We start from the raw sequence: 14,556 nt of genomic DNA, 5'->3' as shown, positions 1-14,556 counted from the left end.
AAACATCAATAAAGTTTTGGTTTAGATAATCTTTGTAATAAACCAACACTCTCTCTCTCTCTCTCTCTCTCTCTCACACACACACACACACAGAGAGAGAGAGAGAGAGAGAGAGAGAGAGAGAGAGAGAGAGAGATGTTTAGCCTTTTTCTTCCTATTTCTAAGTTATTAGATTGTTGGTATTGGCAAACAGCTGTTAATGTAGTGGTGGTTTCCACAACACCAATCTTGGATGTTACAAATAATGCCTAATATTGTCCTTTCTATATTGTTATTATCCCTAATAACAGTATAGAAGGCCCTCTCCCTGGTAGCCATTCATCAAATCATTTGGTGTAGCCTTTAAGAGAAATGTCCATGAACATTATCTAAGGATCAAGATAAGTGCTCCTTTAGATCAATCTTATCCAACCTAGTACTCCCTAGATACACAAGCACTACAGTAGTTTGGGGTGGATTCTACCCAAAGATGATACTCTGTATATAGGACATAGAACATATAATAATAGAATTGGAAAGGACCTTGGAGGTCTTCTAGTCCAAGCCCCTGCTTGAGCAGGAGACCCTATATCATTTCAGATAAATGATTTTCCAGTCACTTTGTAAAAGCCTCCACAACTTCTGAAGGCAAGACATTCTACTGGTTTATTATTCTCACCGTTAGGAAGTTTCTCCCTAGTTCTAAGTTGCTTCTCTACTTGGTTAGTTTCCATTCATTGTTTCTTGCCTTTTGGTGCTTTGAAACTAGTTTGACCTCCTTGTCTTTTTAGAACACTGATACATGTCTCCCCTAGTTCTTCTTTTTATTAGACCAGACATACTCAATATGAACAGAACAGCACAGGTAACTTCTCACAACCTGATCCTGGAAAATAGGTACAGAAAATGTCTCACTAACTGACACCCATGACTCAGGGGATGTGGTTTGTATAATTACATGTTATGTTATGTTCTTTCAATTGATAAGGCATTGAAATGAGGCAGGAGTAACAACAGATGCTTCTTTATTTCAGCTTTAACAGAACAACACAAAATGGCTCTGCCTCCTTTTATACCTTCTATAGGGAACAGCGTCAGCCAATAAATGCAATGTATTTTCCCGCTCTGCGCATACTCAATAGGCTGGAGACAGCCTGTCTGGCCCAGGCAGGCCACAGGGTCTGCCCGGTCTCACTGCACCTTCTCTGTCAATCACAGGCCCAGGACATAACACCCCTCCCCTCTTGGTTAAAAAAAAATAGATACTTACTATTTTAGTCTACTACAACGTCACTTCTCCATAGCAATACATAATAGTTTTCAATATTAAAATACTGCTAGTCTCCCATGTTAATTAATCAATAATACACAATTATTGATCTCTGACACTCACCACATTATAAGACACATCATACTATTCAATGAAAACTCAAACACAACAACATTTTAATACAATTTTGAGCATGTTCTTATTTCTAGGGAAATACTAGGCCTGTCCGCTTACTGACAGGAACCTCACATGGTCCTGTAGGAACTTTGGAGGGCCTTTGGCCCACTCTGATCATCTCGGAGCTGCTGCAAGCTCGACTGCCAGGCTCAACAGACTGGGACTTTGAGACCCGTTTGATGCGGGTGAACCCGGATCTTGCTGGCTGGCCTTTCTGGTAGGCCCAACCCTTTGTCCATTTGATTTCAGCTAGCCCTTTCCGGTAAGCCCAAACCAGAGTTCCTTGGTGAGGTGGAATTCCCCGGATTGGCGAGAGAACCTGGTTGGGAACACTGTCCCATAGGTGCAAGGCCTGATGTGGCATGAGATGTGGCATGAGAAGCCGATTGAGTGCAATGTCCCATGGACCCAGTGCCAGAGTCAGGAGCCGCTTCGTTGGCAAACCCCCTGTTTGGAGAATGCAAAACTCCACTTTCATAGAGAGACTGAGATCCACGATCGTGATCGTGGTCCTCCTCCCCCCTGAGAGCAGAGTCAGGAGTAGAAGGATGACTAGGTAACCTCCATCGCAGTTGGTCAATGTGCCGACGCAGCATGCGACCATCTTCCAAGACCACTTCGTATGACAGTGGCCCAATGACTTTGCAGACCACTGCTGTCACCCAAAGATGTCCAAGCCCATAGTTCCTTGCCCAAACTGGATCACCAACTTGCAATCTCCTCAGTGTCTATGGCTGTGACACCTGTGAAGCCACCCGGTCTGAGTGTAATCTGTCTAATATGGTAATAAGACGGCGACCCCAGCAGAGTTCAGCTGGGCTCTTGCCTGTAGCTGTGCAAGGTGTGGTGCAGTGGCAAAGGAGAAAATCAGCTAACCTGTGATGCCAGCTCCCGTGAGTGAGCCTCTTCAAGGCTTCTTTGGTGGTGCGCACCATGCACTCAGCTTGGCTGTTGGAAGCCGGGTGAAAGGGTGCCAAAGTAGCATGATGAATCATGTTGGCTTTCAGGAAGGACTGAAACTCTGAAGAGGTGAATTGAGGTCCGTTGTTGGAGACAAGAGCATCTGGGAGCCCATGAGAAGCTAAGATCCCCCTCAACACCTGGATGGTCCTGGCAGTCATTGTGGTGGACACTGGAATGACCTCTAGCCATTTGGAGTGACTGTCCACAACGAGGAAGAATTGCCCGTAAAAGGGGCCAGCGTAGTCGATATGAACCCTTGACCAAGGAGCATGTGTGGCCTCACATCTATGCACAGGAGCCTGTGGTATTTCAGGCCTGGCCTGTTGGCAAATGTGGCACTCATGGACCTGGGTCTCAATCTCTTTATCAAGCCCAGGACACCAAAGATAGCTGCGCGCAAGCGCCTTCATCTGGAGTATTCCTGGATGTCCCTCATGCAGAGACTGCAAGACTCTAGTCGTCAATGAGGTTGGGATCACTACCCTGCTACCCCATAGGATGCAACTCTTAAAGGTGGATAGTTCATGCTTCCTTTTCCAGAAACTCTGGAAATTGGTGCCAGGACACGTGTTAGGCCATCCTGACAACACCCAATTTAACACACGTGTTAGCGTGTTATCAGTGGCTGTTTGTGCAGCCACATCCCCTGCATTGAGGGGAGACTCAGGCAAATCCTGGATAGCCAGGATGTGGTTGGCTGGAACAGGATCTGATTCTAAGAGCTGTAGAGGCAACGTACTAAGGCCATCTGCATGGCCCATTTCTTTACCTGGTTTGTGAACCAGGGAATAGCCATAAACAGAAAGGAAGATTGACCACCACAACATTCTAGGAGAAATTATGTGTGGGGTTTGTTTGTTCGTTGTGAACAACCCCAGAAGTGGCTTGTGGTCTGTAAAGACCATGAAATGGTGACCATACAAAAAGTCATGAAACTTTTTTATGCCAGCCACAATGGCCAAGGCTTCTCTGTCTATCTGTGCATAATTACGCTCAGCAGAAAACAGAGTCCATGAATAGTAGGCTACAGGGACTTGTGTCCTATCAGCCTTGAGGTGGCTTAAGACAGCCCCAATTCCATAAGGGGATGCATCGCAAGCTATACAAACTGGCAACTGCTCATTGAAATAAGCTAGAACAGCATTTGAAGACAACAATGCTTTGACCTCAGCAAAACTCCTTTTGTGGACTTCTGTCCACTTCCAGGGAGCCTGTTTATCCAAGAGCCAGTGTAACGGCTCTGCCCCTGCAGCCTTGTGTGGAAGGAAGGAATGGTAATAGTTTAGAAGTCCAAGGAAGGCTTGAAGCTCGCTCTTCAACTTGGGACTTGGGGGCTGCTGAAACGCTTTGAGCTTGGACTCAGCAGGATGGATGCCTTTGGCATCTATGCAAAACCCCAGGAATTCAGTGGAAGTTATTCCAATTTTGCATTTTTCTTGTTTGAGCTTCAGCCCTGCTTCGCGGAAATGCAGCAAAATGGACCGGAGCCTTTCAGACAGGTTTTCGATTGATTCCCCTGCAATGAGGACATTGTCGAAATATGGGCAAATTCCCGGAATGTTTTGGAGCGTTTGCTCCATCACGCTTTGGAAAATGTCAGAGGCTACATTAACTCCCAACTGCAGTCTTCTGACTTTGAAAGTTCCCTGGTGCATTACGATTGTTTGGGCCTCTGCCATTGCATCATCAACCAGCAGCTGTTGATAGGCCTGGACCAAATCTAGTTTGGCAAAAACTCGGCCTCCTTTAAGTGAGCCCAAAATGTGGCTCACCACAGGCACCGGATAAGAGTACTGCTGTAACGCTTTGTTTAGCGTGCATTTATAGTCAGCACAAATGCAGACTTCCCTGTTGGCTTTGAGTGGCATGACTATGGGTGTTTCCCATGAACTGCTATCCACAAGTTCCAAAATGCCTTTCTGTAGCAGTTTATCCAGCTCAGCATTAATTTTTTGCTTAAGCGCAAAAGGCACCCGATAAGGCTTAATCCTAATCAGTGCAATGGAGGGGTCTAACCATAAGACAATTGGAGGCCTTTTGTACGACCCTAGTTCTGGGCTGAACATGTCAGCAAATTCCTTGCAAACTTCCGCAAGACCTGCCGTTTGCAAACTGTGTAGCCCAGTCACCTGATTTCAAAGCGCCTCGAACCAATCGAGTCCAATTAGACTCATGCGGTCACCCTCAACCACGACAATGTCCAAAAACTCTTCAAAGTTCCTATGCTGCACTTTGAGTGTGGCCTCTCCTTTCACACTGACTCGGGAATTCTGAAATTCCGTCAAAATAAGATTCGACGGCCTGAGTTTAACTCTCTGGCCGCTTCTACAGCAGATCTGCTTGAGGGTGTTCTGGGAAATGATTGACAGAGCTGAGCCCGTGTCCAGCTCCATCGTTAAGGGGACCCTCTGCAATTTGACATCAATATGCAACTTCTTCTTCAATGGCCGGTGGGCCCCTGTTCTCAATACGCTTCTTCTGGACACGCAAAAACCCACCCTATTCTGGCTCGGGACCCTGATACCTTTCCAAGGCAATTCTTTTGATGGACAGTCTTTCTTGCGACCCAAACAGATGGTGGCTATGTGGCCTTGCTGGCCACATGCCCAGCAAGTAGCAGAGTGAAAATGGTAGTCGGTACGTTTGTGGCAGCCTCCACATCCGAAACACCAAGGGAATGGAACTGCCTTGTCAGACGATTGACCTCATTTTCGGATTCTAGTTCGGATACCTCTCTAGCAACCTATTGATGGACTGAGCCCGAGCATGAAGAGTTCTTGGAAAGCCACAAGGCCTTAACAGCTCCTCCTCCTGCTTCTTCAGCTGTGATCTCCCTTAGCGCATCTTGGAAGGAAATGGCTTCTTTTGCAAAAATCTTTTGCTGCAGTTCTCGGCTCCTCAGACCACAAACTAGCCGATCTCGTAGCCATTCTTCCAAGTCTTTAAACTTGCAGGGCCTTGCAGCTTGACGCAGAGCAGCAATAAAGTCTGCAGCAGACTCTCCTGGATGTTGGTCTCGCTGTTCAAATGCATGATGCCATGTTATCACCGATAGCTTCGGTTCAAAATGTTCCTTTAACATTTTCTTCAGCTCTGCGTAAGCGATAGATTCCAAAGGTCCTGGAGCAACCAAGTTTTCAGTGATGTCAAAAGTCTCTTGCCCACAAACGCACAGCAATGTTGCGGTTTTGAGCCCGTCCTCCCGAACTTGGTTGACTCTAAAGTAGTTCTCCACCCTTGCAACATGGGTGCTCCAAAGTTCAGGATGTGTTACGTCAAATTCAGACAGAGGTCCAATCTCTGCAATGATTGATTCTTGGCGGCCTCTTCCAATGCCTTGTGCTGCTCAGGCTTGCAAAGGGGTTCCAGGACGAATCTTGATGAGCTCTCCTCCAGCGTCTTCATACTGGCAGGCAGAGTTGCACAAGTTGGAACACCGAACTTCCAAGTACTTCGGGCCTCCCGTGGTGAGTCAGCCTATTATTGTTTTTCTCTCTCGCATCATGACCCCACCTTATCGCCAATTCTTTGCATTGATAAGGCATTGAAACGAGGCAGGAGTAACAACAGATGCTTCTTTATTTCAGCTTTAACAGAACAACACAAAATGGCTCCGGCCCCTTTTATACCTTCTACAGGGAACAGCATCAGCCAATAAATGCAACGTATTTTCCCGCTCTGCGCATGCTCAATAGGCTGGAGACAGCCTGTCTGGCCCGGGCAGGCCATATGGTCTGCCCAGGTCTCACTGCAGCTTCCTGCACCTTCTCTGTCAATCACAGGCCCAGGACATAACATGTTAATCCAATGAAAAATGGATTTCCAGATAATGAACTCATCAGGCTAATGTCAAGTACTTTTTTTTCATTTAGCCCACAATGTTGTCTTTTCCAGGATGCCTCTTTGTTTAAAATGCTAAAGCCAATTAAACTGGTTTTTCTTTCTCTCAATTCTTTTATCGCAATATTTTTCAAGTGAACATGTGTACTTAAACATGAAATAGCTCCAAGAAGCTTCTGAAGCAGCCATGAGAATTTTGGAAATAATCTTCCTGTCTTAACAATTTGAAAAAAGGTGAATTCAAAAGTCTTTTGAATGCTCAATGGAGCTGCTGATAACAGTTCTACAGAGGATTATTGGCTCTGTCATTTATACTTCTATAACTGTCTGATTTGGTACAGTAACTAAACAGGACAGACACAGATTTCAACGGATAGTTAGAACTGCAGAAAAAACAATTGCAGCTAGCCTGCCTTCCACTGAGGACCCGTATATTGCACAAGCCAGAAAGAGGGCTGAGAAAATATCTACAGACCCCTCACATCCTGGACATAAACTGTTTGAACTTCTCCCTCAGGATGCCACTACAGAGCGCTGCATGCCAAAAGAACTAGACATGAAGACATGCCAATTCTCTGCTAAACACATAATTCCCACAGCACTCTTATGCCTAAGGATTTCTAACTATGTGGTAGAACTGTATTATTATTATCTTTCTCATCTTTCCTATTACCTACTCCTATTAGTATCTTATGACTATCACTTTGTTGGTTGTATCTTATGGTTTATAATTGTATATTATGATTTATGATTTATCACTTTGTTGCTTGTATGTACACTGAGAGCTTATGCACCAGAGACAAATTCTTTGTGACCAATCACACTTGGCCAATAAAGAATATTCCATTCCATTCTATGACTGCTTGTTTGAACATTTAGACCAGATCATCATCCCTTGAATTGTCTGGGAGGTTTGAACCCTTCATTTCTCCAGATATAAAATCCACCAAACATACAAATATAAGAGGTTACATACAAAGAAATATAAGAATTCATTGAAGTACTTTAGGTCAGTGGTTCCTAAACTTTTGATTCTTAAATTACCCCTTATTACAGAAGCTTCTGTCTTGGATCCCACCAAGAGAGAAACAAGAAGAAAATTGATAAGGTTGCATACTGGCAGCCAGTGTAACTCATGGAGCAGAGTTGTAATGCGCTAATTGCGTAGTGCACATTATTGTTTCTGCTCCTGTATTTTCTACCAGCTTTAATCATCACCCTGAAGTCCCCAATCTCCTCTCAAGCTTATCTCCCATAGAGAGATTGGTTCAGTCCTCTATGGCAGTGGTTCTCAACCTGTGATCCCTGGCCCCCAGGGGAGCCATGATGTTGTCACGGGTTTCTCAAAGGCTTGAAGAAATGTTGTGATTTAAATTGTGAGTTAAATCTTGGGGGTCCATGACCATGATCGATGGCCACAAAATGTATTTTAAATAGGTGTCTGAGGTAAATAAAAGGTTGAGAACCACTTCTCTGCAGCTGAATTTTGTTACTTTTACTTAAGCAGTTACATGAAAATACCTTCATATTCTGTTGCCTTCTTTCTACTTAAATCCCCAAACAGGAATAGAATAAGGTTGCATTTGGCTTGTTTTCTTAACATTTCACCAAGAGTGAGTTTCACCCTCCCAATACTATTAACTTATACAGTTGATGCTGAATGAAGCAGCTATCTTTTCTACTATACAAACTCCTGAGCTAGGAGATCCTTCAAACCCTAGCAACCTATTGAGATAAGGAAAAGCTACTCCAAAATTAAGATTGCATTTTTTTTCTTTTTTCCAAAGGGAATCCTGTGCCGTAAATTTGTTGAATAAAAATTTAATGGAGCAAGGCAGATCTTCAAAATAACTTTCCATTCCTCTAGTTATGGAGGGAACAAATTAGGACAGACATTGAAAAGCTGACAGGAACTCATAGATTGCACCCAATCTATGGGTGTTATATATCAATGTCTATTAAGATCTTCATATGTGAAATAATTTCCAAAATACACAGTTCCTAGTATGCATTTACAAAAAGCTAAATTCAATGTAACCACCCAATCCAGTAACAGCTTTATTTAAGTCCCATGCTGTGTCTCTAAGACATCTGTACAACTTGAATCTGGGTTAGACTCCCGTCTAGTTGGTGCTTGTATTTTCTAATTCAATAAATTGGCATAAATTGTTTTATAAGAAATTATTTGCTTGCTCTACTATGTTGCAATAATTTGATTTCAACCTGAAAGATCCAACTACAGAAGGATATAAGTCAATTTGGCTTTCCAAGGCAATATGTTTCTGGGCCTGGAGCTTGTTAGGGCAAAGCTGAAATTAAAAAAAGATATCTAGATATAGATCTCCCCAAAATATCAGGGAGCCTTTATTAAACCCTGTGAATTGGGGATTAAAGCTGTGTATGCTAACAAATTTCCTATTTGATATTATGTATTAAAGCCATTGCAGAGCTTTCTTCCTAGTTCATTTTAATGGTCTATATCAATGGTGCTAGAAGGAAAATATAACAATGTCCTCTTCTCAGAGCTATATGAAATTGAAGTCTCTAATCTATGAACCTTTATATGTCCTCTCTATAGGATTCCCCATTTTCATTATGCAGCCCATCTTCTATTTAATAGTCCTTCTAAAACAGAGAAGCATTGTATCCACCTTCAGTCTCTTTTCATGGAGACTGAGGTAAATAATAATCCTGTGCTTTATTTATTATATTACTTTTTAATCTTCAGTAAAGTTTGGCATGTTTTTATGGGATAATCTGTCTCCTCAAGGCAGGCCTAACTCTTCTAGCCACACATTTCTACAGTATGTAGCCATATTATGTGGCATTACAGAAATGGGCTCATTATTATTTTTTCTTTTTTCAATCAATAAAATAAAGGTTGCAAGTTCCTTTTCTTTTCCACAAAGTGGGGTTAGGAAAGAAATTACTGGGTGAAGTACTGTATAGAAGATTCTACCAAAAATATGTATAGAAGATGCTGCTATCCCCAAGCATGAGCCGGAGCCAAGATGTTAAAACCCAGGTGGCTTTTGGGAGAGAAGACTTCAGATCTCCACTTTTTCAGATCTTCAATACAACAAAAAGAGATACAGTCAAGAACAATGGATGATGAATGAAGGTGCACTGAATTTAAAAATGAGCAACACCTATAGAATAGGGCTTTTGAATCCATGGTACGCGGACCACTGGTGGTACTTCGGCACCTGGCAGGTGGTACATGTATGACGGGTTCAAAAGCACTGTAAAAAGAAAAAGTGTAAAAAAATGTGTAAAAGTGAATGTGGTGAAGCGGCAGCAGTGCTGCAGAGACTTGTGGAAGATACAGCTGGAGCTGTGTGCGGTGTTGCAGAGGCTCTGCTAAGAGCCCAGGATCGGTGCACGTGGCTCCAGCTGATTGGCACTTCCAGTGCACCCAGAAGAGAAAAGGAGGAGGAGGGGGGACAGAGGAGAGGATATAAAAAGAGGAGGGGGGGACAGAGGAGAGGATATAAAAGGAGGGGGGACAGAGAATATAAAAGGAGGAGGGGGGACATAGGAGAGAATATAAAAGGAGGAGGAGGGACAGAGGAGAGGATATAAAAGGAGAAGATTTTGGCAGGAGAGGGGGAAAAGGCCAAAGGGAAAGAGAAGGGGACGGAAAAAGAGAAAGGGAGAAGAGGTTGTGGAAAGAGAACCCAGCAGGCAGTGAGGGAAAAGAGAGAGGAAAGGGAGAGAAGAAGAAGGGCTGACCAGCTGGCTGACCACCAAGGTAGTGGTGCATATTAATAAATATGGATAAATTTGTCATACATTCATCAGTGCAAAGGGAAAGTGATTCAGCAAAAGAATCTCCACCAAATAAATTAAAACCGGTACTTTTTTCCTTTTTTTAATGGTTTGTAACATTTTATTAGATTATACAATAAAATACAAAAATACAAAAGCAAATAGTAGGACACAGTGGGGAGGAAAAAGGGAAAGAAAAGGCATTAACTTTCTGACTTCTTTTGTTGCAGTAGAATGAAGCATTAACATCAAACCTCAACTTTTTACTTTTCTATAATAGTATAAACTAGCCATTTCTATAACAACAAATCAATCTAATCAGTAAAACCAAATCCCCCCCCCTTTATAGTCATCAAGTTTTTGACACCTTGATAAGCACTGGTGGTACTTAAATATTATCATGTCCTAAAAGTGGTACAATCTGTGAAAAGATTGAAAAGACCTGCTATAGAAGACATATTCTGAAGTCATTGGGTCCTATAGGAGGAGGAGTCCTGACAGCACAGTGGTTGGAATGCAGTCTAACTCTGCACATAGAGTTCGATCCTGACCAGCTCAAGGTTGACACAGCCTCCCATCCTTCCGAGGTTGGTAAAATGTTGGGGACAAAATGGTGACTCTGTAAACCACTTAGAGAGGGCTGTAAAGCTCTATGAAGAGGTATGTAAGTGATATTACTATAGAGAGAATAAATGTGGATGGTATCTCAAAATAAATATATGAAGGAAGAGTCAGTAGGTTGAGAGGAAAGGAAAACCTGAGAAAGTTGTGGTTGGAAAATATTTTTAAAGCATAGCAGTGAGAATGATACAGAATAAATGGCAATGTACAAAGCAGCATGAGGGTGTGGTAGATGTAAAGAGGGGCAGCAAAGATTGAAAGGCTTGGAGACATATAGTGAAAGATGTTAGCATACTGTAATGCACTCCGTTCCTTGTTCTTAGCTCATGCTTTTAATTTGTGGAGCTATTTCTTTCCTTCTTTTTTCTGTGCTCTGTAGACTATGATTTATGCAGAAAAAGAACAGTGTGATGGGTATGCATGCATTTATCAGTCCACTAGATTTATATTTGCCACATTCACAATGTACTGCAGCACGGTTTGTTTCAGCACTAAAGGAAGTTCTACTTAACTATATTAATTTATACCCATCCCTCTTAAGCTGCTTGCACTACTAGCTGTAAATTTATCTGTGTGAATTAGCTTTCGCAGACCTTTCAGATTCAATCAATATTTAAAAATGGTAAGCAAAGGAGTCAGAACTGGCCAAGTTCTTGCTGCAGAGAGGGCCATCCTTGGGCAGGATGATCCAGAGCCCAGGCTCCAAAGGAAAGATGGAGCTGTCAAAAGAAAATTCTTGAAGCCAGAACCAAACCTAACTCTGATTAAATCTATTTTATAATTAAATTAAATGCAATAAATATAGTCAATATAAATACTGTTATAAATTCAATCTACTACAAAAAAAATAATAATGTGATGACTTTGGGAAGAAGCTTCAGCTAGTAGTGCAAGCAGCTTAAGAGGGATGGGTATAAATTAATATAGTTAAGTAGAACTTCCCTTTGTGCTGAAACAAACCTTGCTGCAGTACATTGTGAATGTGGCAAATATAAATCTAGTGGACTGATAAATGCATGCATACCCATCACACTGTTCTTTTTCTGCATAAGTCATAGTATACAGAACACAGAAAAAAAGAAGGAAAGAAATAGCTCCACAAATTAAAAGCATGAGCTAAGAACAAGGAACGGAGTGCATTACAGTATGCTAACATCTTTCACTATATGTCCCCAAGCCTTTCAATCTTTGCTACCCCTCTTTACATCTACCACACCCTCATGCAGCTTCGTTCGTTGCCATTTATTCTGTTATCATTCTCACTGCTATGCTTTAAAAATCTTTTCCTCATGAACTTTTCAAACTTGAAATTCTGCTATTTTCTCTGTTAGATAAGCCGCCCAGTTTTATAAAAGTTTCAGATACTTGAAGCTTTTAGATTATATTTATTCCATCTTTATCATTTTTATAAATAACTCAAGATTATGAAGAGAGGTGAAAACGCGCCAGGCCCCGCCTTCCCCTTTTAAAATAGCCGATAAAGCTGACGCACATAAAAGGCAGATCTGGAAGTCGTCAAAAAACGGGAGGTGATGAAGAGAAGGCTTGAGTGGGCGTTCAAAAAATAAAGAAGGGGATGAGAATGCAGCGGTTGCAGAGGTTCGGGAACGGTTTGGGGTGTCGGCGAGTAGACACTCGAGGGTCGTAAGACGGGGAGTAGAGGAAGAGGGTCTGCAACAGCGTGAAGGTGTGGGAGCCCAAAGGAGAAAAAGGTCCGAGCAGGGAAAAGTGCCAGCGGGTCAGAGGAGGACAGGGACTGAAGGGGAGCAATAGCAACAGCAGCGGCACTTTCCATCTTCAGCAACGAAGGTAGTCGCTGCGACAAAGTCACCCCTTTGTCGCAGCGACTGCAGAGCGACCCCAGAAGCATAGCAACGCCGGCCCTGCAGCAGGCAAATGCGTGAGACAGCGGTAGCAACTTCTGCAGCAGCCATCCCCACCCCTCCCCGTATGCTAATGCCGGACAGAATTGGCTGACAATGTCTGATGGGGCAAAGTATGATCTCTCCGCCTCTTCCCCCCCCCCCGTCTCCAAACTTTAGTAGAGTCAGCAAAGGACTGGGGGGGGGGGAGGAAAAGAATGAGAATCAGCCCCCCCCCCTCCAGTCCTTGCTTATGAAACGATATAGTTCAAGTAACTGGTGTCTGTTTTATAGTGTTTTTCAAACTTGGCAACTTGAAGATGGGTGGACATCTTTTAAGAATTCTGGGAATTGATGTCCACCTATCTTCAAGGTGCCAAAGTTTGGAAAACACTGGACATGGCACTACCAAAACAATTCCAAAGATTTATAAAATAAGAAAAAAATATATAGGAATAGCTTTGTAGAATTAGATTTCCCGGATGGATGCAATATGAATACAGTAATGGATTGAGTAAGAAATATAGGAGAATAAGGAACACATTGAAAACATACGCTAACAGTTTATAGAAAACACCCACATAATAATCAAATGTATTTTATAAAGAAACACTTATTTAAGTATATAAGTAATAAAACTCAAAGTCAAAAGCCTTTAGCGGCGTACTGCCATTCCTGAAAGCTTGTACAACAGAGTTGTAATTCTAAGATATGCCAATTCTGGAGTAGTGATCCATTGCTTTCCATCCCACTGTTGAAGCACAAATAGTTTCTGTCCTTCAGTTACTATGGATCATGCAAGATTGCAGATTTTTTTACATTTCCCATTATGAAAATACTCAGAAGGCACACATTTGTATAGTATGCATACAGAGAAATATTTTTAAACAGTGAAAGTTCTTGTAAGCAGAGGCTCAGCGTTGCTTGATAGTGAGATGGGTGGCATATAAATTTAATAATAAAAAATAATGCCAAAAGAGCTTGCATCATCATGCATTTTGTACATAGTAACTTTGCCACAACAATGTCTAGTATGTGTTGGATTTCAATACTCAGAGCCCTCTGTTTAAAAATTTCTATTTTGTGCTATTAAAATGGCTGGCACATGGAGCTTGCTTATTCTAATAATGTCTTTTTTATAAGTATTTTATTAATTTTCTAGTTTTACAATCATAAGTACTTAATAAACAACGTGTTGTCTGGGTCCTTCAGTAATTCAGTGGTACATATTAACTTCCTCAATCTAGGTACAATACTATACCATCCAGTGCTTCCTTTCTTCTTCCGGTGTTATACATTTTCCATACTGGGCAAATACAATTCTTATTGCTGTTAATACATATACAATTGAATAACAGCATCTTTGTTAACATTTTTCTAATATATATAATATCAGTAGTGTCAATTTAAAATATATTTTCTAACCAAAACATATCTCAATTGCATTTGCATTTAATATCCATTTGTTCAATCAATATCCTGTTTTCCTGCTTTTTTTAAAAAAATTGATTTCCCATCAGTATTCAAAATGTCTCTATCGCTTATATTTTTTTCATAATAAATTATATTTGGGCAACCAAAGGCTTCCCTTGTTCAAACCCTCTTAGCATTTTCATATTTCCCTTCTCATACCAAAATGTAAAATTCTAGTTATAAATCCTATCTTTCTAGTTCTAATAACACTTCTGTTTCTAACAATTATCTATTCTCTTAGCCATATTCAAACATCTCTTTAATAGTATAATATCCTATCTAATGGGTTAGGACCTCTATTTTCTTCAATCTTACTATAGCTTTCTTCCTTTGTCAACTAACTTTCCAAGTCAATCCCTTTGAATCATCAAGTAGTTCTTCCTCTATTTTTATGTATATTGTTTGGAATAAGTAAGACAATTTGGTTAAGATATTATTGGAATAATGCTCAGCCCATTGATATTCATTAAACAGCCTCCCTCCTTCTCCAATTTCCCACAATTCCCCTAACAGCTTTATCTTCCATTCGATCGGCTCTTCTTCCTTATCCTCAAATGTGTTCTGAGATCTTGACCGTTAAGATGTCTTTTCCATTTCCGGTAT

The sequence above is a fragment of the Crotalus tigris genome, unplaced genomic scaffold, assembly GCF_016545835.1.
Source record: "Crotalus tigris isolate CLP2741 ecotype Arizona unplaced genomic scaffold, ASM1654583v1 scf7180000017772.1543713, whole genome shotgun sequence".
Classification (NCBI taxonomy): Eukaryota; Metazoa; Chordata; class Lepidosauria; order Squamata; family Viperidae; genus Crotalus; species Crotalus tigris.
This window is presented reverse-complemented; position numbering follows the sequence as displayed.